We start from the raw sequence: 24,394 nt of genomic DNA, 5'->3' as shown, positions 1-24,394 counted from the left end.
TTAAAAGAATATTATTTAAGACACTTTCTTTAAGTGCCTTAAAATAATACATTTTTATTCTAAAATTTAAAATTTTATAATTATGTGTCATAATCCTGGATAGTCTATAAAAATTCCGTTTGTTCTATGAATTCTATAAATTTTATAATTTATATTTATATATTTTATATATTGATAATTTATACTTTATATAAACTATTTAAAATTCTGTATTTTTTAAACTACCATATATTTTTTCATAATGATAAAAGAATGTTTTAAGAGTGTGTTGGGAAAATATCAGAATAGTGGCTTAAAACTCTGTCCCAAAATTCTATAACTATGTTGGTGACATGTTAATTAGATTTATTGTAGTGATTATTTCATAATATACACAGGTACTGAATCATTATGTTGTATACTTGAAACTAATATAAGGTATGTCAATTACACCTCAATAAAAAAATAAATCTAAGTCAGAGGAAGACAAATACTATATGATATCACTTACATGTGGAATCTAAAATAATACAACAAACTACCAAATATAACAAAAAAGAAGCAGACTCAAAGATATGGAGAACAAACGAGTGGTCACCAGTGGGGAGAGGGAAGGGGGAAGGGGCAATAAAGGGGTGGGGGGAAAAGGGTTATTAGAGAATACATTTAATAGATATAACCTATAATTTAGGCAATAGCCTAAGATATTGAGTTAAAATGAAGTTACAATGAAGCTATTTTCTCATAAAGAACCATTTGGTAAAAGTAAAATAAAAATAAAAATTTAATAATAATAATTTAAAAATGAAACTGTGTCCCATGAAGCCCTGAAGTTCAGCAAAGGTGGCTCATGGATGAAAGAGGAGGAGGAGAGAACAGACTCCCAGTGTCCCTGCCCTACTTCAGAAACAGTACACTCTTTCTGCCACTCTCATCTATTTCATCTATGAGATTTTGTACATGATTTTATCTAGAAAATGGTCACCATTGCCTAAAACACTGTTTGAGACACATTGTATTAGAAGCTTTATATTTGGTTTATTTGGGGACACTGTGATTTGTAAATAGGCTTTTTTGTTTATTTAATAATCACTAAATTGGCTTCTTTTAACAAGCACAATTTATCTCATTCTAGCTTTTGGAAGGTGTGTTCTCCTTGATTGCATCACAGGTTTCTCCTGCCACCTGGTGGCAACATATGTCTATTGCAGGGGCAATGTCTAAATTTAGCGGGTATCTGCTGAAGTTGCAAATACAACTCACAAAGCTATTCTTAGAGATTTTTTAAAACATCCAATTACAAGACAATTCTACATCCATTGTATCATTTTTTCCTCCCACCAGCTTTCACAGTGGGTATTCCTATTCTTTCCTATTTTCAGCAGAGAAAGAAGGAGCTCAAGAGCTAAGAAACTGACCTTAGATGATAGCCAGACAATAATGGGATTAGAACTCAGCCCCAAATTTACAACAGCCATGAGAGTGATAGCTTCGTGACAATCTTTAAGGTCTTAAATCTAGAAAGATATTTGGGCTGGAGGTACAATATTGGTGGCCATCAGAATAGAAGAAATACTTGAAGGTTGATCAAAACTTGAAACCAAGAAAAATGACGCAATGGGGTTCCAATAAACAAACCAAGATGGCCTGGCTCAGGAACAGCGGGTTAAAGAAAAGGAAGCTCATACTGGCAGTCTGAAGCCACAATCTTAGGAATGGACATCTTTGTCTATTATGTGAAAATGCATAGTAAGGAGGAGGAGGAGGAGGAAAGAGAGGAAGGGGCAGAGGAGACATAACAGCTCTACTCTCCACTCTACCCTCCACGTTCTAGGCCAAATTAAAAACTCTAGCCCGTATTTGTTATGAGAAACACAGATGAGACAAAAATCAACGATGAAGTATGACTGTTCACAGCCTCTTTCCCTCCTTACCCCTCATTCCCTAAGCGACTATTTCTTGCCAATTATTCAATCAGTGCCTGGACATTTTTATAAATAGTGGGATAATCAACGAGAGGGAATGTAAGAGGGAGAGGATACCTCTTAAAAGGAAAAGGAGAATTAAAAGCAGAAAAGGAAAAGAAGAACAAATGGAAAGAATGTATCCAGACATTGGAGCCCTCACAAGCTGGGTTTAGAGTTTGGGGTGGGACAGAAGTGAAGCTTTGATAGAGTGTGTTGTATGGGAGATTAGTAGAGAATCTAGCTGGGCATAGCCTTAGACGGGTCACCAGGTAGGAGCAGTCACACAAGCAAGACAGCAAGTCACGAATCCAGGCAGATGGCCAGAGGTGCACAAAGGGCCACAGGTCAAAATTCCTGAGGAAGAGCCCAAGGCCAGTGTGACTTTGAGGTGAAGTCTGTGACAGAAACCAGCTCATCAGCAGAGATGGATCCTGAGCAATAAATGCCAAAGAGAAAGGGTCATATTCCACTGAGCACAGGAGAGGAGATTGAAGAAACCTTCTGACATATTCAAGTGAAATAGGAGAGAGCTCTGTCCAGGCTTAAAAGCACAGCTTTGCCACTTTCTAACTGGTGAACTTGGAGACTTCCTCCCCTCTCTGAGCTTCCACACATCCTCTGGATAGTGAGAAGATGTGGCTGGGGGATCTCTGAGGGCTCTTTTGGCCCTGACCCTCAGCCTTAGCACCCCACTTGGCTGCAGGCACTCTAGCTGTCTCTTTTTCCCGGGACAGGTGAGACTAAGAGAAGTTGGTGCCCTTTGACTGCTATTGCCAAGGGGAGTCCCACCACCAACCCCAGCCCAGCAGCTTTCTCATCACCGCACCCTTCTCTGTTGTCTTCCACCTGCCTTTGGTGCATAACCACCACGAGGCTCCAACACTGTATTCCTCAGCATTCTCCATGCTCTGGGCTTCTGCCTTTGCTCTGTCCTCTCTACCCAAAACAGGAATGTCACCTGCCAAATACTTTTTTATGCTTCTAAATATTGTCTATGACAGGAAGGAGCATTGCTGTCTTCTCTGATTCCTAGAACTCTGGAGTTAGATGAGCTTATGATAATTATTTGTCTTCCATTTCAGATGTAATCTCTGTTGGTATTCAATAAATACTTACTAATTCATTTATTAAATGATGTGTTAAGTTAATAAACAAGTGGATGTGCAATGCTAACAAATGCACACACTTCTCACTATATTCACTGCCAACATCTCTATCATCTGAATTTTTCTAGTAATTCTTAACTGTTCTCCTTATATCTGCCTCCTTGTCCATTTTTCCTCCTTTTAAAACTTTAGACATAATATTTATCAGAGCTCTCTGCTCTACTCAGAGCTCTCCTGAGAGAGTTAAAGGCATTTGCAAACTCCTGTATGATCAAGGAAATCCCCTGTACCATGCTTCACCTCCATCACTCCACTCCAGCCACACTGACTTCCTTGGTGTCCTGCAAATATGCCCTAACTCTAACTCTTCTGGGACTCTGCCCCCAAATACCTGCCTGGCTCACCATATTTAAAATTTTCAACATGGAATACCCTACAGCTTCTCCACCTTTACAATAGATGACATAATTTATGTACTGTATGTACTGTCTATCTCTTCCAGGAAGTTCCACGAGGAGGCATTTTGGGTCTGTTTCATCCATTGCTATATCCACAGTAGCTTGGCACTCAACATTTGAAATCCCTGGTTCTCAAGTTTTTCGACTACAGCGTGGTATCTCATTCAAGTAAGCTAATCTAGCAGCCAAAATAGTTTGAACCTTTTGTTGTGGTCTTTAAAAACTCTGAAGAAGATTGCAATCGTAATCCAAGCAAGATGTCTTAAAAATTTTCCCTTCTACCCTAATTCTTAGATTCCAGAGCTGCTTCCTCTAACATCTTCATGTCTCTCTCTGAACCCTCCCCAGATACCCTGTCCATGTGAGGTCTTTATTCTCCTTCCTCGTGGAACCATTCCACCTAAATGCCCAGCAGGGCTTCTGCTCCTCCCGCCTCAGAGCCACACTAGGATGGCTCCCTACTGAGGGAAGTGGGTCGAGTCCTCTAAGGAGCAAGGTTCTCTCACTCTGTGTGCTCTTCCCAAGGTAACTGTAATAAAGAAATTTGGGGGTAATAAATTTGTCCATTTCTTAAAAATGCAACCTCAGAGAGCAAACAGGCCAGGAACTCCAAAATGTTCCCAAGGAGTCACATACGTGTTAGTTGAGGCACTTGTCATTAACTTACATATGAGCAGTGGGGCAGAAGTTAGAGACTTCCCTCCCCTCTAGTCTGTTTTTTCTGGAGAGTTTGGAGGCTGAGGGACTGGAGCAACTGGCTAGAAGAGAAACTGAGTCAAGCCCTGGCAGTCCTGTCTGCAAACTCAGGTGCTCAGCTCTCTGTTTGGGAAGTCTGGCTACCTAGAGAAGCATATTCCAGGAAACAGCCAGGCCACAAAGTTCTCAATTCCAGAGACCTGGTTATCTCAGTTGGTGGCCAAGACTCTCGAGTTAAGAGAATAGGCACTTATTTGGAGAAAAACCCAAGAGTGACAGAACCTCAGAGCTTCTGTCCTTGAATCAGAGGAACTAAAGAACAGGGACCAGAATTACCACCTGAGCCATCACCAGAATGGAGAGGGAAGAGCTGGGACCAACGGTGAGCCAAGCACTCAGGAATTCCCTTGAGAGCAAATCTCGTGCGGGAAAGGAGACCGGGGGAGTCGCGATGGGGTCTCTTGGTCCCAATCAGGCCTGAAGACCTTGACTCTAAGCATGTGAGCAAAGCTGCCCTTGGTCAAAATAGACACAAGGTCCGAAGCAGAATGAAGCTGCAGGTAGGGCCGTCAGAGGACATAGGGTGGTCAGAAAATTCATCTATTCATCCCACAAATATTTATTGAGTGCCTACTATTATTGCCAGGTATTCTAGGGGCTGACATCCTAGTCAAATGACAAATCTCAATTTGGGGACTTCCCTGGGAGACACGGGCCTGATCCCTGGTCCAGGAAGATCCCACGTGCCAAGGGGCAACTAAGTTCATGCGTCACAGGCACCTAGAGCGCATGCTCCACAACACAAGAGGCTACTGCAGTAAGAAGCCCACGCACCACAACTAGAGACCAGCACCTGCTCACAGCAACTAGAGAAAGCCTGCACACAGCAACAAAGACCCAGCCAGTGCAGAGAGAAAAAAAAAAAAACCTCTCTCTGGGACAAGTCAGAACCAGAGAACGTCCTCAGTACCTGCTCGGTCCACGCCTATGGTAACTCTGACAACAAACTGCAGGGAGTCCAGTTGGCTTGTGCTACATATTTATTTTAACCCCAGAAAAAGTTTAACAACCAAAATAAAATCATAGTGCCTTGAAAAATAAAAGAATGTCCATGGCTGATTTTATTATTGTTATTTCCTAGAACTCTAGGCAGCCTACTCAGGATTCCAGGATTCCACAGAGCACAATTTAAAATCCTTTGTCCTCAGTCAGGATGACCTTCCAAAAACCAGGTGGGCACACTCTCTATCCCCCAAACAGCAGTAGCAGGGAGATATATCAAAGGAGAGTGAGCTAGGCTTCATTACGGGAGCTCTGAGGCTCGAACTGGGCCTCCCAGAGGGTCCATGTGGACTTATAAATAGATGCAGTAAAAGAGTAAATAATGAATTTGTGCAATTGGAGGGAAAAGATCTAAAGCAGTTCTGGCGATGTGGAGACAACCATTTAAAAAACAGTGCCTGTGCACGCATCTCACCCGGCAGATATAATGGCTTCATATACATTCATGAGCTTTGGTCTCCCAACTCTTCCTCTTTTTCAATCACAATCATAAAAGACAAAGAAAAAGTGAGAGGGGAGAGAAAGACAGATAAACTTTAAGGCTCTGAATTGCAAACACAACCTACAGTTTGTAAATTGCTTGGAGACCTTTGGAGGGAGAATCAAGGAAATGAAAAGTAGAACATACAGGAATATTGCTGTTTAGGGGAAAGTCTCTGCTCTGGGCATAAAATCTTGTCTGGAGAATGGCTGAGAGGCACAGTACAGCCTGAACGCAAGATTGCTTTGTATAAAGGACGTGCCTTGCTCTTCACTCTGCATCCCTCTGTCTGCCTCCTGTGGCTGTCTCCAAGGTCATTTATTTGTGCAAGTGCCAAGGCTCTATGGTTTTAGTGATATGAAAAAACAAGGGCCCAGGAGTCCTGGCCCTGCTTGTCAGCTTCTGTTATCCCAACCCTCCCAAGTAAATCTTTTTTTAAAGTGAGATATAGTTGATTTAAGGATATTACATTAGTTTCAGGTGTAGCCCGGGAGGCACAGCAGTAAAGAATCCTCCTGTAAACGTAGGAGATGCAAGAGACGCAGGTTGGATCCCTGGGTCAGGAAGATCCTCTGGAAGAGGAAATGGCAACCCACTCCAGTAGTCTTGCCTGGAGTTGGACAGAGGAGCCTGGCCCGCTACAGTTCACGGGGCTGCAAAGAGTCAGACTTACTGAGAGACAGCACACGTGGACCAGGTAGCTCTTCTGAGAGGTCAACCTGCCACCGAGTCGGGGGAGGGGGGGGGGTCTCAGAGCTCGAACCATGGAGTCTGATTTCCTGAGTTTAAATCCTAGCTCAGTCACTTTTTGTTTAACCTGCACTTTCTTCCATAAAAGAGTTAAGGTCATCTGCAAAAAAAAGGCTTTTCAGTTTTGTGCATTTGTACACGTATCGCCTGGTGATTTGGGTAGGGGAATTTATTGTTTTTAGAAATAAACACACACGCACACACAGTGAGGAAATCAGCTGCCAGTAACTTGAGGTCAAGTTATTGTTATGTGCTAGGGTCTTGTGTCCTCAAAGGCAAGTGCGCAGTCTAACTTCAGCGGGAAGGAATTGAGCAGTGCGGCCGAAAGGGATGAACGAGAGATCACAGGCCAGCTTCCGTTTCCACACCAGGCTGTGTGCTTAGACCAAAGGCAGCCGAGAGGCAAGCAGCCAGCTCAGCGGGGTCACGGGGCTCGGGTGCCCCTTCCCTGTGAGTGAGACTGACCCCAGGCCCTGGCAAGCTGTTAGGGGGCTCGGGGCTGCCGGAGGAGCAGCTCTTCAGAAGAGATGTGAGATGAAGGTCGTACCCATTTGTGTTGAGCCCTGGCCTCGCTGCAGCGCTGAGTAGCCTTGGCCCAGGGCCAGCTTGGATAATTACATTTCACCTGCCCAGACTCCCCCATGGCTTCCCCTGAGAGGCGTATTCCTCTTCCACGGCTGCCGTGATCCAGAACATAAATACTCTCTCAAAGGCAGTATTCTATGCCTGGGCAGCTGAGGTTTTGTTCCTTAAAAGGAAAATCCTCTTGTAACTACATACTTACTCTCATTCCTTAATTCTTCGGCAAATAGTTATTAAGCAGCTACTTAATAAGTGCTAAGCACAGTGCGGAGAGCCGGAGTGAGGAAATGAGTAAGACAATAAATTCTCTGGCCCTGAAGCAGCTCACAGTCTAGCAGGAAAACCATCAGGATGAATGGTGAATGTCTTTTAAAATGGAATCTAGCTGGAGAACCAAAAAGAAAGATTCCAGATCTGCACAGAAGAGTTAAGGATGGTTTCCAGTGTTGGCGATGTGGGAACTGAGCTGTTAACTAGAACCTCAGTAAGCAGATAATAAGAACATGCAAAGCAGCGGACAAGATGATATGCAGAGCAAGAGGGTATGAAAGAGCTTGAAACTGACAGAACAGAAGACAGAGTGGCAGGAGTATACAGTATGAGAGGGGTAGGAAGAGGAGGAGGCTAGAAACGGAGTCCGTGGCAAGAAGTGAAGAGCCTGGAGTATCACAGAAAGGATGTGTTTGCAGCACTTGAAGATTTTAAGCCTTGGAGCAACCGGTCCATCCATGTTTTATAAAGTCGCTCTGTAGCAGTGTGGAGGAGAGTGGGGAAACTAAAGAGCAAAGATCAGAAACATCAAAAATATGGCACTCTTCTCCTACACCCAATAAGAGGTAGTGGGAGAGAGGGGCAGACAGTAAGTGTTCAGGATGGGAAATCAACAGGTTCCTAGTGCCTGGTGGGATGAAAAGTGAGAGAGTAAAAGAATCTAGAAGATTGGGCAGCTGGGTGGATGGTGGGACTATTAACCAAGATGTCACAGGGAGGAGGCGGGGCAGGGGGCATAAGGGACTTGGGCGGGGACCACAAAAGGCAGCCACGAATGAAATCTGACCTCATGAACTCACAGAAGTTCTCTGCAAGCACCGTCAGCTGCATTTTATCAACAAATCTATCTCTGGAGGTTCTACACCTGGGTCCACAAACCTGAGCTACCAATCCCTGAGAGGGCATGTTAAAACACATATTTCTGGGCCCCATCCCAGAATTTTAGATTTAGAAAGTCTAGGGTTCCCTCCACAAGAATTATATTTCTAGCAAATTCCCTGTGATGTTGATGCACCTGACCTGGATGTCATGCAAGAACCTCTACTCTAGACTTTTGTATGGGCTGTTTACTCTGCTTGATCTGAGATTGTCTCTGGGTGGGTGGAGATGATCAAAAATGTTCATTTTTACCACCAGAATTTCAAGGATTCAATTATAACCCTTAAGAACAAGTGTTTGTATTTAGTGGTGCTTAATCTCCCATTTTTTTCTCAAATGACGGGGTTTTTAAAAGTGTTAGCTGATAATAATAGGTACCGTGTTTTTTTCTTTTTGAAGGTCAGCCACATGCCAGGCATCATGCTAAACATTTTTCATACACTGTCTCATTTAGTCCCATGGAAGTGAATACCATTACAATTCCCATGTCTCAGGTGAGGATAAGAGTAAGTGAAAGTCACTCTCTATGCGACCCCATGGACTATACAGTCGATGGAATTCTCCAGGCCAGAAAACTGGAGTGGGTAGCCTTTCCCTTCTCCAGGGAATCTTTCCAACCCAGGGATTGAATCCAGGTCTCCCATACTGCAGGTGTATTCTTTACCAGCTAAGCCACCAGAGAAGCCCAAGAATACTGGAGTGGGTAGCCTATCCCTTCTCCAGGGGATCTTCCTGACCCAGGAATCGAACCAGGGTCGCCTGCATTGCAGGAGGATTCTTTACCATTCTGATAACAGTTAAAATCAACCCAAGGTCAAGTTGTTATTAAATGGCAGATTTACTAGAGTCTATGCTCCAATACTATAGTTTACCACATTCTTTAGCATCCCATATTTTGTTCTATAAAATAGCTAGGTTAGCTATTTTATAGAACAAGACCAGAATTTTTCCACATCCTATTATGTCATTAACCTACAGTGGTTTCCTGAATCTGTTTGCAAAAATCTGCCAGCACATAGCTGGCAGACATGATGCAGTGTAACAATCACCTTTCAGCTTCTTAATAACCCTTGTGCATTGAACAATCAAGAAAATGGAAGGGTCAAGTGGAAGGCAACGCCCTGTAGTGCTATGATTGTGTTTGAGGATTTTCTGTGATGACGCTTGGGGGATATATGGGCATTCTCAGCATATTAAGAGTGTAAGAACCTCTCACAACATCTGTTCCAACAACATCTCTAGACAGTACATGCAGTATCATCCTTAAAAGACAATGTTCAGAAAGCCCTAAGCCATTGTTAAGATTTTTTTTGGCCACCTCCAAAGAGGAAAGCAAACAAAGCAAGCAATTCAAGTCCCAGCTCTCTATATGCAGCTCTACTGGTTATTCAGAATTTAGTAGTTATTTAGCCACTAGGTTACATGCCTAAACTGTAAGACAGAATGTGCCCTATGAGACTATACATCAGAAATTTGTGACCTAGGACTTCCCTGGTGGTCCAGTGGTTGAGTCCACCTGCCAGTGCAAGGGACACGGGTTTGATCCCTGCTCAGGGGAGATTCCGCATTCTATGGGGCAACCAATCCCATGCGCCACAACTGCTGAAGCCCACATACTCTAGAGCCCAGGCACCACAATGAGAGAGTAGCCCCTGCTCACCCCAACTAGATATGTACAGCAACAAAAACTCAGCCCACCCCCCCCCCAAGAAAAAATTGTGACCTGTATCCCAGGGTTATTTTAATGTAAATTCCTAAAAGCTGGGGATTATGAGCATGGCTGTTTGAGGAAGCCATGTAGACCAGGACACCCCTCTTGTGAGGACATCAAACCCTTTAAAGGGTGTATGTGAGTGCCCTTCTGGAAAAGACAGCACTAAAGAAAATTTCAGGAGGAGGACCCTCCCCAAACTGTCCCAGAACCAAGCCTGACCGACAGTCTGAGGTTCACCAGCAGGGTTCCTGGGATTAAGTTTCTTGTCATAGGCGAAGAATTCCCAAGGTAAGCCTTCATATGTAAGCCTTCTCCCAAATCTCTGTCCATATTACTGGATTTCAGTATCAGCACGAACCTGGACTTGACTCTCAGTCCCTGAGGCTCAGGTCTGAAAGTCTCACTCTACTTGATTCCAGGAGCCCTCCCACCCCGTTTTCCAGGGCCTAGGCACTAGTATCCATAACAGTCCCACCACCAAAATTATCTCCACACCTGCCGCTGGCTAACATCTTACTTCAGACTGGGCAGAACAGCACTAACAGAATGCTGCCTCCTGTCTGAATTCCAGCAAAATCTTGGCTTTAGCTCCTGCTGCCTTGCTCCAGACACCACAACACTGCCCGCTGGACACAGCTGTGTCCAAGGCTGCTGCTAAGTCGCTTCAGTCATGTCCGACTCTGTGCGACCCCATAGATGGCAGCCCACCAGGCTCCCCCATCCCTGGGATTCTCCAGGCAAGAACACTGGAGTGGGTTGCCATTTCCTTCTCCAATGCATGAAAGTGAAAAGTGAAAATGAAGTCGCTCAGTCATGCCCGACTCTTCGCGACCCCATGAACTGCAGCCTACCAGGCTCCTCCGCCCATAGGATTTTCCAGGCAAGAGTACTGGAGTGGGGTGCCATTGCCTTCTCCAGTCCAAGGCTGCTAGTTCTCACCAAATTCATCTCCTCTTCTTGGGCTCATAGTCCAGTCTCTTTCAGTTAGATGTGGCTGTATCATTCAGTTTTACCAAAGGGAGGTGAGTCATGGTATTTCAAGTTTAGCTCATAAAAACTTTGTATGTGCCTCTTTCCCCTTCCAGGGCAACCCTGAAAGTCATTTATTGAAAATGGCAAAGTTGTGCTCACTTTAGCAGTACATAAACTAAAAACTGGACTGATACAGAGATGAGCATGGCCCCTGCAGAAGGATGGCACCCAAATTCGTGACACCTTTCACTTAATCTATAATGGAATATAATCTGAGGGGAAAAAAAAATAACTGAATCACTTTGCTCCTAAAACACAATATTGTAAATCAACTATACTACATTTTTTTTTTAACTGCAAAGCTTATCAGCCTGGCTCTCTGAATGCCTGTGCAAAGCATTGTTCTCCACCAACTTGAAATGTCTTGAACTCTTCTTGGAACTAAAAATCAACTTGAATGTATTTGAGCCATTATATATTCTGGAAACTTTGGTTACTGCAGTTGGCATAACCAACTAACACAAGTGGATCAACTCCCAATTCACTAAATACCCTTTAGAGAATCATCCACGAGGACCCTCCTCCTTGATGAGTTAACCTCTCTGGCCCTGCACTCAGTCTCCACTTGCTGGCTTCTCTTACCATGCATGCATGGCTGAGATCCCAGCTTATCTGCCAATCCCATCTAAATAAGCATGGCAGTCTATGAACTCAGTGAAGAAGCTGGATTTAAGGCAAGGAGATGAGGATGCATACACACGCACAGCCCTGAGCCTGTTTCTCTCAATCTGCTCATCCGGGAGTGGCTTGCCTGGTATCCCTCAGTGAGGGAATGCAAGCCTGTAACTTTAGTTGTCACTCTGTGAAGAGATGACAGGATCCAGAAGAATTCCAATCAACATATTACTCACTTCCTTTGCTTTTCTAGAGTCGTTTGTTGTTGTGATAGAAGATGTGGAAATTGCCTTCTTTAGGGTAATCAGGAACTTCTGAAACCAGATGGAACTTCTGTTAACCCAGGTTATAAACACTGTTAGCTGTGTCCTGGATCCGTATCTGAAATATACTCTTCTGGCCATGTTTGAGAGGCTTCGAACCTGAACCAGAAGAGTGCACAGATGAGACACAAGGGAGAAGCACGTGGAACACAGTTAAGACCAGTGAGTTATCATGACCATGGGCCAATTGTTGCACTTTATTTCCCATGAAGGGAATTCCTTGATCAGAAGAAATACTATGTGGAATACTATGGTGTACGTAAGGCATTCTGTTTTGGTAGAAGCACTGCATTCAGGGAAATCAAATCCATGTCCAAAGTGTCTGTTCCAGTAAGAGCAAAGTGCTGCCCCTTCCATGATGGAAGCAGTCCAATGCAATCAAACTGGTGCCATGATGTAGGCTTAGTACTGTTCTCTATGGCTGGCAGATTGGGCACTCAGCAGCAGCTACAGCCAGGATGGCTGTGGAGAGAAGTCCATGTTGTTGAACACATATATAACCTCAATATAAATTGAGGATTGGCCTTTCCATTTTTTGAAAACAAAACAAAAAAAAGACTATTGGAATTTTTATAGGGATTGCATTTGGGTCTGTAGAGTGCTTTGGGACATACTGTCATCTTAACAATGTTGAAGTCTTCTAATGCACGAACATGGGTTATCTTTCCATTTATTTAGGTCTCCTTTCATTTCTTTCAGTGAGGTTTTATGTCTTCTTAAATTTGCTGAAATTGTTTTGTGGCCTAACGTATGGACTATGATGGAGAATGTTCCATATGCCTTTGAGAAGTAAGTTCTGCTGCTGTTCAATGGAATATTCTGTATTTGTCTATTAGGCCCATTTCGTCTATAATGTTGTCCAAACCCACTGTTTTCTTATTGATTTACTGTCTATACGATCTATGCATTGTTAAAAATAGAGGACTGAAGTCCCTACTATTCTTATAGTATTTCTTACTCCCTTCAGATCTGTATTTGCTTCATATACTTAAGTGCTCTCATGTGGGGTGCATATAAATATGTTATATCCTCTTAATGAATTGAATATCCTCTTAATGAATTGATCCTTTTATCATTAGTTATTGACCTTGTCTCTTGTTACTGTTTTTGACCTACAGTCTATTTTGTCTGATGTAAATATAGTTATCCCTGGTCTCTTGAGTTCTACTTACATGAAATATCTTTTTCTATGTTTCCACTTTCAGCATATGTGTATCCTTAAAGCTTAAGTGAATCTTTTATGTACAGCACATAGTTCGGTCTTATTTTCTTACTCATCTAGCCACTCTATGACTTTCCATTGGATAATTTAATCCACTTACAAGTTATTTTTTGATGACTTACTAATAAAGTAAGGACTTACTAATGACATCTTATTGTTTTCTGGATGCTTTTTAGTTCCCTTATTCCTTTCCTCTTCTCTTGCTGCTTTCCTTTGTGAACTGATAATTCTTCATTTTGATATGCTTTGATTCTCTAATCTTTACTGTTAGTTTATCTACTGTAGGTTCTGCTTTGTGGTTACTATGAGGCTTACATATTTTATAGATACACCAGTCTATTTTACACTGATAATGATTTATCTTCGATTATATACAAAACTCATGGGGTCGCAAAGAGTTGGACACGACTGAATGACTGAACTGAACTGATATACAAAACTACTCTCTTACTTTCCCTTTCATGTTTTCAATATCACAATTTACCTTTTTATATTATGTATTCATAAATTATTATTTTTAATAGTTTTGTTCTTAACATTTATACTAGAGTTAAATGGTTAACACATCACTATATTACAGTATTAGAGTATTCTGATTTTGACTACATACTTACCTTTTCATGTATATTTTCACACTACTAATTAACATCTTTTCACATTTTCATGTTATTAATTAGCATCTTTTCATTTTGGCTTCAGTAAGTTCTTTCAGCATCTCTTACAAGGCAGGTCACTGGTGAGCCACTCCCTTCAGCTTCTGTCTGTCTGGGAAAGTACTTATATTGCCTTAATTTTTGAGATACAAGTTTGCCAGTCAGATATTATTGGCTGGCAGTTTTTTCCTTTCAGTTGCATAGATTTGCTTTCAGTTGTATATATTTCACTTTGAATATATCATACTACTCTCACATAGACTGCAAAGTTTCTGCTGAGAAATCTCCCAGTAGACCTATAGGAGTTCCCTTATAAGTACAACTTTCTTCCCTCTTGATGCTTTTAAGATTCTCTTTTTGTCTTTAATTTTTGACAGCTTTCTTATAACACAATGTGCCTTGGAGAATATCACTTTAAGTTGAGATTGTTTGGTGACCTACAAGCTTCATGAATTTGAATATCCAAACTGTTTCCAGATTTGGGACATTCTCTGCCATTATTTCTTTAAATAAACTTTCTTTCTTCATCTACCTCTCTTCTTCTTCTGGGACTCCAATAATTCACAGATTGTTTCTTTTTAGTCAGTTTCTACTCTTAGCATAATAGTAGCTAGTCATTTCCCCACCCTAGCCCTCTCAGGCATTCATACATGTGTTCCAGGAACAACCTGCACACAAGTTGCAGGAGCCAGGGCTGGCAAAAAAGACTGTCTTCCAAATACCAGGAATCGATGTTTTGCTTGCTGATTGATGTTTTTGATCACAAAGGTGCAAAGTAGGCAGCCATTTTTGTTTCACCCCTTCCCCCCGAATTAAATAACGTCTAGGGGATATGCAGGGCCAGTGCCCTTTTTCCTCTCTTCATTTTTCTCTTTTCCCCCTTTTAGGATCCAGACATATACGGCTAGGACATTCAAAAACAATTGTATCTATGGAAGAAATGAGAAAGTGACTGTGCATGCCCAGTAAAAGGCACAGGCTGAAAACAGACATGAGAAGATCTATGTTTATACCTCAGGCTAACTTCTAACACGAAAATAATCTGCAACAAACACAAGACAAAACAAAACAATAAACAAAAACAATTTCTTATAAACCACCAAACCCTAGGAAGGGAGAGAACCTGATTTGCATTTACAACATTATTAGATTCAAATGTCCAGCTGTCAACAAAATTCACAAGAGAAACAGAAAAGTGTGGCTCATTCAAAATAAATAATCAGAAACTGTCACTGAAACAGACTCATAAATCTGGTGGCAGATTTATGAGATAAAGACTTTTAAAAAGTCTTAAAGATGCTCAAAGAACTAAGAGAAGATGTGGAGAAGCCAAGACAACAATGTGTTAAAAAAAAAAAAAGGAAATATCACTAGATGGAAAGCCAGAAAACAAAAAGAAATTCTGCAGCAGAAAAGTACAATAATTGAAATTTAAAATTTACTTGACAGAGGCAAAGACAAATTTGGATAGGCAGAAGAAATAATCAGCAAAACTGAAGATAGGACAATGAAAATTATTAGAGGAACAGAAAGAAAAAAGACTGAAAAGTGAACAGAGCCTTCTTGACTACCATCTAGCAGAACATTATCCACATTGTAGGAGTCTCAAATGGAAAAGAGAGCAAGAAAGAAGAGACAGTATCTGAAGAAAAAAATGGCTGAAAACTTTCCAAATTTGATGAAAGACATAAACATTCAAGAAGCTCAATGAACTCTAAGTAAGATTAACTCAAAGAAACTCATACCAAGACACATTATAATCAAACTTTCAAAAGACAACCTTGAAAGCACCGAGAGAGAAGTGATTCATCATACATAAGGGATACTCAATAATACTGTCAGCAGATTTCTCATCAGAAATGTTGGAGGCCAGAGGTAGACCAACATATTCTAAATGTTAAAAGAAAAAAAACTTGATGACCAAAAATTTTACATCCAGCATAACTGCTAAGTCACTTCAGTCGTGTCCGACTCTGTGCGACCCCATAGATGGCAGCCCACCAGGCTCCCCCATCCCTGGGATCCTTCAGGCAAGAACACTGGAGTGGGTTGCCATTTCCTTCTCCAATGCATCAAAGTGAAAACTGAAAATGAAGTTGCTCAGTCGTGTCCGACTCTTAGCGACCCCAGGGACTGCAGCCTACCAGGCTCCTCTGCCCATGGGATTTTCCAGGCAAGATTACTGGAGTGGGGTGCCATTGCCTTCTCCGTACATCCAGCATAATATCCTCTAAAAGTGAGCAAGAAATCAAGGCATTCTCAAATAAACAAAAATTGAGTTTGTTACCACTAAATCTTCCCTAAAAGAAATACTCAAGTGAGTTGCTATGTGAAATGAAAGGATACTCAACAGTAACTTGAGGTGATACAAAGAAATATAGAATTAATAAAGGCAAATAGATGTACAATGATAAAAGCTGATATTACTGTAATAATGGTTGAAAACTCCACATTTTGTTTTCCACAATGTAAGAGACTGATATATCTTTTAAAAACAATTATTAGTTCAAAAGTAATACTGTAACTATGGTTTGTAACTCCACATTTGGTTTTCTACTTAAGAAGCTGATGCATTTATATTATTAGTTTATATTTGGGGGCACATAATGTATAAAGATGTAATTTTAGGACATCAACAATCAAAAGGGGTGGAAATAGAGCTATTAAAAGAGCAGAGTTTTTCTGTTGTTGAAGTTCAGATGGTATAAATTCAAATAAGAATGTTATACCTTCAGAACGTTAAATGGAATTTTCATGGCATCCAAAAAGAAAATAGCTGTAGAATATATATAAAAGGAAAAGGGAAAGGAACTTAAACATTTCACTACACAAAATCAACTAAATGCAAAAGAAGAAAGTAATGCAGGAAATAATGAATAAAAAGTTATATGCCATACATGAAACAAATAGAAAGTGACAAGAGAAAGTCCTTCTACATCACTAATTGCAGGCATATCTCATTTTATTGCACTTTACACATATTGTACTTTTTTTTTAATTGAAGTTTGTTGGTAACTCTGCATAGTACAAGTCTGTCAGTGAATTTTTCCAAGAGCATCTGCTCATACTTTGTGTCTCAATGTCACATTTCAGTAATTCTCACAATATTTCAAACTTTTTCATTTTTATTTGTTATGGTAATCTGTGATCAGTGATCTATGATGTTACTATTGCAAAAAGATTAATTTTCCAAAAGATTCAGACGATGGTTAGCATTGTTTAACAATAAAGTAGAAACAGATTAAACTCCCCAATCAAAAGACAGAGATTGGTAGAATGGATTTTAAAAATGATCCAACCATATGCCCTCTACAGTAGACTCACTTTAGACCCAAAGACAGAAAGACTGAAAGTAAAAGGATGGAAAAAGGCATGTAATGCAAATAATAACCAAAACAGAGCATGCCAAAATAACTTTAAATCAAAAACAGCTGTAAGAGACAAAGGGCATTATGCGTTAATAATTATACATTAAGGCAAGATCCAATAGAGCATGAAGATACAACAATCATTATTGTATTCATTATACTTACATAGCTAATAACAGGCCATCAAAATACATGAAGAAAAAGTTGACAAAATTGAAGGGAGAAATAGACAGTTCTACAACAATAGCTGAAGACTTCAATACCCCATACTCATAATAATATTAACAGAACAACCAAAAAAAAGGTAAGAAAATAGAGGACTTCAACAGCACAATAAACCAACCAGAGCTAACAGACATATACAGAATATTCTACCCAACAAGAGCACATGCATTCTTCTCAAGTGCACATGGGACACTTTCCAGGATAGAGTATATCTTACGTCACAAATTAAGTCACAAGAGAGGCAAATAGATATTATGCAGAGTATCTTCTCCAATCACAACAGAATGAAATTTAAAAATCAGTAATAGGATTAAATTGGAAAATCCACAAATTTGTGGAAATTAAACAGCACATTCTTAAACAATGGACCAAAGGTTAAATCACAAGAGAAATTAGAAAATACTTAGAGACAAGTGAAACTAAAATACAACATCCGAACTTACAGAACACAGTGAAAGCCAGACAAAGGGAGAATTTTATAGCCCAAAATGATTACATTCAAAACAAGGAAGATTTAAAATCCACAATCTAACTTTACAACCTAAAAAACTATAAATCTTAAGAACAAACTAAACCCAAGCTAGCAGAAGAAACAAAATAGAGTGTAGCAGCGATAGAGAACAGAAAAATAATAATAAAAAGTAATGAAAATAAATCAACAAACCTTTAGCTAGATGAACTGAGAAAAAAAAAAAGAGAAGATTCAAATTACCAAAATCAGAAATGAAAAGGAATAAAGGAATTCTAAAGGAATAAAAAAGGACTGTAAGAGAGTACCATAAGCAACTGTATACCAACAAACTGGATAACTTAGATGAACAAATTCCTAGAAACATAAAACCTGCGAAGACTAAATCACAAAGAAATGTAAAATCTGAGAAAACCTGTAACTAGTACGGAGTAATAAAAAAAAAAATCCCAACAAAGAAAGCCCCAGATCTAATGACTTTACTGGTGAATTCTATCAAACACATAAAAGAACTAATAATAATCCTTTTCACACTTTCCCAAAAAATTAAAGACAGGGCAACACTTCATAACTCATTCTATGAGAGGCCAGCATTATCCTGATAGCCAGCATTGATCCATGATCCCAATGTTAAGCAACAATACTACAAGAAAAAACAAAACTATATACCAATATCCCTTATGAACACTGATGCAAAAATCTTCAACAAAACACTTCCAAACCAAATTCAACAACATACTAAAATGATCGTATACCATGACCAAGTGAGATTTATTCTTGGAATGCGAGGATGGTTGAACATATGAAACTGATCAATGTAATATACTACATTAATCCCATGAAGGGAAAAAAAACCCATGTGATCACCTCAACAAATACAGAAAAAGCATCTGACAAAACTCAACACATTTTCATGATAAAAACACTGAATAAACTAGGAATAGGAGGAAATTACCTCAACATAATAAAAGCCATATATGAAAAACATACAAAGAACATCATGCATGATACTGAAAGGCTAAGATTTTACACCAAAGATCAGGAAAAAAAACAAAGTTGTTTACTTTTGCCACTTCTCTCAAACTTAGTACTGGAAGTCCTAACCAAAGCAATTAGGAAAGAAAAGGAAATAAAAGGCATTCAAAATGGAAAGGAAGAAATAAAACTGTCTCTATCTGCTGATGGTGCTCTATGTAGAAAACTCTAAATATCACAAAAAAAAAGTTAAAAATAATGAATTCATCAAAAAGGATAAAAAGTAAACACACAAAAATTAATAGCATTTCTATACACTAAAAAAGGAACAATCTGAAAAGGAAATCATGAAAACAATTCCATTTAAAATAGTATCAAAAAAGAAAAAAATTTTTAGGAATTACCTTAACCAAGGTGAGAGACTTACACAATAAAAACTATAACAATATTGCTGAAAGAAGTTAAAGAAGACATAAATAAATGGAAACACATCTAACATTCATGGATTAGAAATTTTGTCAATAATGCCCATGACCTACAATAGAATTTCTGTCAATATCTTGATTTCTTTAGAAAAACTCATCCTAAAATTTATATGGAATCTCAAGCAACCCCAAATAGCCAAAACAATCTTAAAACAGAATGAAGCTAGAATACTTACACATTTCAAAAACCTGCTCTTTTGTGATCCCATGGACTGTAGTCTGACAGGCTCCTCTGTCCATGGGATTTTCCAGAAAAGAACACTGGAGTGGGTTGCCATTCACTTCACCAGGGGATCTTCCCGACCCAGGGATCGAACCCAGGTCTCCTGCATTGGAGGCAGATTCTTTACTGTCTGAGCCACCAGTTCAGTTCAGTCGCTCAGTCGTGTCCAACTCTTTGTGACCCCATGAATTGCAGCACACCAGGCCTCCCTGTCCATCACCAACTCCTGGAGTTCACCCAAACTCTTGTCCATAGATAGGTGATGCCATCCAGCCATCTCATTCTCTGTCGTTCCCTTCTCCTCCTGCCCCCAATCCCTCCCAGCATCAGAGTCTTTTCCCATGAGTCAACTCTTCGCAGGAGGTGGCCAAAGTACTGGAGTTTCAGCTTTAGCATCAGTCCTTCCAAAGAACACCCAGGACTGATCTCCTTTAGGATGGACTGGTTGGACCTCCTTGCAGTCCAAGGGACTCTCAAGAGTCTTCTCCAACACCACAGTTCAAAAGCATCAATTCTTCGGTGCTCAGCTTTCTTCGCAGTCCAACTCTCACATCCATACATGACCACAGGAAAAACCATAGCCTTGACTAGACAGACCTTTGTTGGCAAAGTAATGTCTCTGCTTTTCAATATGCTATCTAGGTTGGTCATAACTTTCCTTCCAAGGGAAGATCCCAAAACCTGATACAAAGCTACAGTAATCAAGAGTGTTCATACTAGCAGATATACAGACATATACACCCAACTAGATAGAATCGAGCCCCCAGAAATTAAACACATATATGGTCATATTTTTGACAAGAGTATAGAGACTGTTCAATGGGGAAGGAACAGCCTTTCTAATAAATGGTGCTGGGAAAACTGAACACATGCAAAAGAAAAAAATTGGACCCTCCTAACACTATATGCAAATATTAACTCAAAGTGGATCAAAGGCCTAAATATAACACCTAAAACTATAAAATTCTTAAAAGGAAAAATAGGACAGATCTTCATGACACTGGATTTGGCAATGATTTCTTTAATATGACACCAAAAGCAAAGGCAACAAAATAAAAAGTAGACAAAATGGACTTCATAAATATTTTTAAATGTGTGCACCACATTTAAGAGTAAAATAGGTAAAATATTAAGAGTAAAAAGGTAACCCACAAAATAGGATAAAATATTTGTAAGTCATATATCTGATAAAGGATTTATACAACCAATATATACAGAACTAAAACTCAGAGACAGGGGGGAAAAAAGAAAGAAACGACCAAATTAAAGCACGAACAAAGGGCTTGGATAAAGATTTCTTCAAAGATTTACAAATGGCCAGTAAGTTCAGGAAAAGATCCTCAAAGTCACTAATCATTTGGGAAATGCAAATCAAAACTACAATGAGATACCACCTCACACTGGTAAGGATGGCTAATGTCAAAAAAAAAAGTTTTGATTTGGGTATAAAAAACTAGAACATTTATGAACTTAAATGTCTAGAACCCCAAAGATTCGGTTCAGACAGGGGCTGCAACTTAAAAGAATCTGGACAGTTTGATTTCAAGTCTTTTTTACAAAGAACAACATGAGTAACACTGTTCAAGATAAGGAGTCAGGACCAAACCTGAAGCGTCTTGAACACATACCCACTTTAGAGGGAGACAGAAGGATTTTAAAAGATTGTATTCAACTGAATTTAATTACCATAAAACTTATCATAATACCTACTTGCAATCAGAAAGAAGTATAATGTGAGCTTCTGAGGACTTGCATTCAACTAAGAACATGAAGACATAAGGTGAATGCAGTAATTGGCATAGTAGTGCAGTAATAGCAATGAAAGAATTACTTAAGTGCATGAGTCAGAAGGCCATACAGAACAAGTGAGCTCCTCCATAATAATATCATTATATCACCATAACAGTAAAATAAAACGCAGTAACAGAGTAATGAAGAGAAGAGACTTCTGAACAAATCTTACTGACCTGTGGTATTTAAATATTATACATAGGAAATGACTGCGGCACAGTATTCTGCACTCCAAACTGCAGAACTCTGGTTATATCCATAAATCAACTAGATGCTTCTCTGTGAAATAATGTTTTAAACACATTTTCATATACCTTATTTTCAAAACAGTCCTTTAAGGTAAGCCGACATGGCAAAGACAGTTATGTATCCTCTAACACAAACTGTTCTCTTCCTCAGTAATATAACCCCCAAAATACCAGCTGCTCAAAATGAAGACCATAACAAGCTAATGTTTCATTAATTTGTTATTCATATTTTTATAAAATAAATTCATTTTTCCTTAGGTTTAGACCTCATATAATCTTCCCAGCTGTATACTTCAACATTTTTAAGCTGAATCATTTCCCAACCATACTATTAGTCCTTCAAATTTTTCCTGTCACTTACACAGGTTTTCATAATACCAAATGTCCTCTGCAAATTTAATCAAGATGTTATGTACTTCTCCTCACATCTCATTAAGATGTCAATGTAACAGTGTTGCTTATCAGCCACTGTAGCCTATTCCTTTCACTTCATATTATCCTCAAGAAAGGTTTTAGTCTACAGTCTATTTTACTGAGATAGACTGAATTTTTACATCAAACTTCATATGATTACACAAAATATTTCTAAAAATAAAAATATTCATTATCAACTTTATTCTCTTTACTAATACATTCTACAGGGATGAAAATACATCTAAAGTTATTTTATACAGCAGAAGAGTCTCCCCTTCTCTCCCCGACACCAAACGACAATCCCACCATAAAAATTGCTTATTTTTATCCCAATTAAATCTTAATCCTCTTTACTAAATGTAGTAAAAAAAAAACAATAGTTTTCAACTTCAATTCAGTGTGCCATATAACTTTGTATTGTCATGGATTAATAGACAGCCATGTAAACAAAGCTGTACTGATTTTCAAACTAGATGCATTTGGATTGTATATTTCAATACGGATCACTACCTTCCCAACTAATCCCATACCTAGACTGAGCTTAGAGGATTTTTATTGTCAGATTCTTATTCACCATCTCTTGTAAATACCAAAGTTGTGATAAACCAAGGACAAGCCTACATACAAACTCCCTAAACAGACATACCCTGGTAGCTCAGCTGGTAAAGAATACACCTGCAATGCAGGAGACCCCAGTTTGATTTCTGGGTCAGGAAGATCCCCTAAAGAAGGGCTAGGCTACCCACTCCAATATCTAGGGCTTCCCTGGTGGCTCAGTTGGTAAAGAATCTGCCTGCAGTGCGGGAGACCTGGGTTTGATCCCTGAGCTAGGAAGATACCCTAGAGGAAGGCATGGCAACCCACTCCAGTATTCTTGCCTGGAGAATCCCCATGGACAAAGGAGCCTGACGGGCTGCAGTCCATGGGGGTCACAAAGACTTGAACATGACGGAGTGACTAAGCACAACACAAAAAGTCTTGTGTATTCTTTAAATACATTATAGGAATTTACACATTATAAATTCCTACAGACAAAGTGGCTGCATATATAACATGTACAGTGATTTTTGAGAAGCAGAACCAAAAATTAGGCCCAAATAATAGAATCATTACATAATAGCATAAAGTGTTCCTCTTTTAAGTGCTTTTCAGAATAAAAGCGAGGCATCCTTTATTTGGGGTTCCTCAGATGGGCAAATGTATTTGACTTGTGTGCTCAGTTGCATCCAACTCTTTGAAGTCCCATGGACTGTAGCCCACAAGGCTCCTCTGCCAGGGAATTTTCTAGACAAGAATACTGGAGTGGGGTGCCATTTCCTACTTCAGGGGATCTTCCCAACCTAGGGATGGAACCTGCATTTCTTGCATCTCCTGCATTGGCTGGCAGAATCTTTACCACTAGCACCACCTGGGAAGCCCATATTTGTAACTTAGAGGTAGGTAAAAGTTTCTTAAGACATAGAAAACAATAACTGTAAAACAGAATTCTGGGAAATTAGTTTTTTGAAATTTAAAATGTGTGCCCATTAAATGACATCATTATAAAAATGACATCATTATATAGGTAGTCCATCAATCAGTTCAGTTCAGTCGCTCAGCCATGTCCAACTCTTTGCGACTCCATGAATCGCAGCACGCCACGCCTCCCTGTCCATCACCAACTCCCGGAGTTCACCCAGACTCACATCCATCGAGTCAGTGATGCCATCCAGCCATCTCATCCTCTGTCGTCCCCTTCTCCTCCTGCCCCCAATCCCTCCCAGCATCAGAGTCTTTTCCAATGAGTCAACTCTTTGCATGAGGTGGCCAAAGTACTGGAGTTTCAGCTTTAGCATCATTCCATAGCCCCCACAAAAATATGTACAAAACACCTACTTAACAAAGAATGGATATCCAAGATACATGAAGGACAACTTAATAATAAAAAGATAAATTCAATAAAATATGGGCAAAACATCCAAAGAAACACTTTATAGAGCAAGATATACAAATGGCCAATAAGTACACACAAAAAAGTGCTCTACGTCATGTTAATCATTAAGGGAATGAAAATTAAAACCATAAAAACTATAAACCACTCATTGGAAATGAACAAAATTAAAATGCTTGACAACACTAATCCTGTGTAAAACTGTAGATCAACTGGAACTCTCATACGTTGTTGTGAAGTGTAAAATGGAACAACTACTTTGGAAAAGACATCTAGCAGTTGCCTTTTTTTAATAAAACATAATTCTACTCCAAGGTATTTGTTCAACAAAAATAAAAACACATGTTCCCCAAAAGATCTGTACAAAAAAATGTTCACAGTAGCTTGTTCAGAACATCCCAAACTAGAAACAGCCTTGATGGGCATCAATATGATAAAGAAACTGTGCCATAGTCATATAGTACAATGCTATAAATA

General features: G+C 39.6%; 1 long non-coding RNA gene and 1 other non-coding gene across 2 annotated transcripts; both read left to right on the top strand.

Annotated features, from left to right (window-relative positions):
* The first annotated feature begins 6,316 nt into the window (after positions 1-6,316).
* On the top strand, positions 6,317-14,857 carry LOC129650594 (uncharacterized). Its single transcript, XR_008713848.1, has 3 exons — positions 6,317-6,446; positions 12,614-12,703; positions 14,677-14,857. It is a non-coding gene; the product is annotated as an uncharacterized LOC129650594 (long non-coding RNA).
* On the top strand, positions 11,068-11,172 carry LOC129651893 (U6 spliceosomal RNA). Its single transcript, XR_008714395.1, has one exon. It is a non-coding gene; the product is annotated as a U6 spliceosomal RNA (small nuclear RNA).
* Positions 14,858-24,394: the final 9,537 nt, after the last annotated feature.

The sequence above is a fragment of the Bubalus kerabau genome, chromosome 4, assembly GCF_029407905.1.
Source record: "Bubalus kerabau isolate K-KA32 ecotype Philippines breed swamp buffalo chromosome 4, PCC_UOA_SB_1v2, whole genome shotgun sequence".
Lineage (NCBI taxonomy): Eukaryota > Metazoa > Chordata > Mammalia > Artiodactyla > Bovidae > Bubalus > Bubalus kerabau.
Note: the sequence above shows the minus strand (reverse complement) of the source record. Positions and strands in the feature narration are given on the sequence as shown.